The sequence below is a fragment of the Paroedura picta genome, chromosome 2, assembly GCF_049243985.1.
Source record: "Paroedura picta isolate Pp20150507F chromosome 2, Ppicta_v3.0, whole genome shotgun sequence".
NCBI lineage: Eukaryota > Metazoa > Chordata > Lepidosauria > Squamata > Gekkonidae > Paroedura > Paroedura picta.
Window position 1 is genome coordinate 74,905,763 of NC_135370.1, and position 2,440 is coordinate 74,908,202.

Consider the following 2,440-nt stretch of genomic DNA (forward strand, 5'->3'; position numbering starts at 1 on the left):
AAAAGCTCACGCCTTGAATAAATCTTTGTTGGTCTTAAAGGTGCTACTTAATTCATTATTTAATTATAAAACTAGTTATCTATAAAATAATTTGGATTGGTGTCCAAGTTATCTGTGGGAACCTGGGTAGATGTGGCCTACACATTTTCAATGCCCCTCTATTGCCATTACTGCATCTCACTGTAATGATATGTAATGATAATGTCAGGTGGATAGGGAATTGGTTAGAGAACCGCACTCAAAGAGTTGTTGTCAATGGTGTTTCATCAGACTGGAGGGAGGTGAGTAGCGGGGTACCTCAGGGCTCGGTGCTCGGCCCAGTACTTTTTAACATATTTATTAATGATCTAGATGAGGGGGTGGAGGGACTATTCATCAAGTTTGCAGATGACACCAAATTGGGAGGACTGGCAAATACTCCGGAAGATAGAGACAGAGTTCAACGAGATCTGAACACAATGGAAAAATGGGCAAATGAGAACAAGATGCAATTTAATAAAAATAAGTGTAAAGTTCTGCATCTGGGTCAGAAAAATGAAAAGCATGCCTACTGGATGGGGGATACGCTTCTAGGTAACACTGTGTGTGAACGAGACCTTGGGGTACTTGTGAATTGTAAACTAAACATGAGCAGGCAGTGTGATGCAGTGGTAAAAAAGGCAAATGCCATTTTGGGCTGTATCAACAGAGGCATCACATCAAAATCACAAGATGTCATAGTCCCATTGTATACGGCACTGGTCAGACCACACTTGGAGTACTGTGTGCAGTTCTGGAGGCCTCACTTCAAGAAGGACGTAGATAAAATTGAAAGGGTACAGAGGAGAGCGATGAAGATGATCTGGGGCCAAGGGACCAAGCCCTATGAAGATAGGTTGAGGGACATGCGAATGTTCAGCCTGGAGAAAAGGAGGTTGAAAGGGGACATGATAGCCCTCTTTAAGTATTTGAAAGGTTGTCACTTGGAGGAAGGCAGGATGCTGTTTCTGTTGGCTGCAGAGGAGAGGACACACAGTAATGGGTTTAAACTTCAAGTACGATACAGGCTAGATATCAGGAAAAAAATTTCACATTCAGAGTAGTTCAGCAGTGGAATAGGCTGCCTAAGGAGGTGGTGAGCTCCCCCTCACTGGCAGTCTTCAAGCAAAGGTTGGATACACACTTTTCTTGGATGCTTTAGGATGCTTAGGGCTAATCCTGCGTTGAGCAGGGGGTTGGACTAGATGGCCTGTATGGCCCCTTCCAACTCTATGATTCTATGATTCTATGATATATGCAATAGTCTGTTTTTCATTTACAGTTCAGGCACATGACTATGACGTTTCTGTTGCTGGTTTCTAATCCAAAATGTATAGAAATAAGGAAAAACCTAACAGATTACTACACAAACCTTTCCTGTTTAGTTTTTGCTTCTTAATATGACACTAAGAAATTTTTAATGACCCTACAGTCATTCTGAAAAATAGAGCTGCACCATCAACATCCTTTTTATTAGGCCCTTTATTGTTCACACAATATATTGTTTTATCTCTGGAACAAAGGACACTGAGAAAGTTACAGAAAGCCACATTAGCATAGACTGATTAAAGACAGGATGTCAGGTAGCCAAGACCTTCCCTGAAAGCTGGGCATATGACACACCACTACGAGCATGGAAATGCAACGTATGTGCCTGAATACAGCAATTATTCCCTGCACAGTTCCAGAGTTGGATCCAGAATTTCCTGCTTCCTCCCACCCAGTGATCTCCATAAAATGCCACTCCTGGGGGATAGGGGCCCCTGGAGAACAACATGAGAGGGATCTGCAATAGGAAGTGGGAAATTGGTAGAGAATTTTGTTAGTGGAAAGTTTTACCTGGGATCCATCCCCAATATTGTACTAGAAGCTGCGTTCTGTTATGACAGTACTCACTACTGCACATCTACCTATAAAACTACAATTCATTACACAAGAGTTACTGAAATATCAAATTTCAGCATTAAAAACATACCATTTTAGATTAAGAATACTTTTAAATAGAACAGATGAAATGACCTGTTAAACATAGGTTCCCCAACCCCACATTTACAAAATAAAGTAAATGTGAGGGTGGAGAAATCATTTTTATTTGTACACAATTCTCCCCTATAAATCCCCTTTCTTCTAGCTTCTTGTTTTAGAGTCCAGCTGGAAAGTAATGAAAAAAATGTGCAAAGGGGGAATTAGTAGGGGAGAATATGAACAGGCAATATTAAGCACACCCTCCCATTTGTCAGTTCTCCATTGCCAAAGCCCCCTCCCTAAATATGACTTATAAGGAAAATATGGAGTTGGAAACCCCATGTTATCCTTGTAATATTGTTGTTCCACACTAACAGAAATGAAAGGATTATTTTACACTTTCTTATCTTAATCTCACATATATACCTAGAGAGATGAATTAACATGGACCATCCTC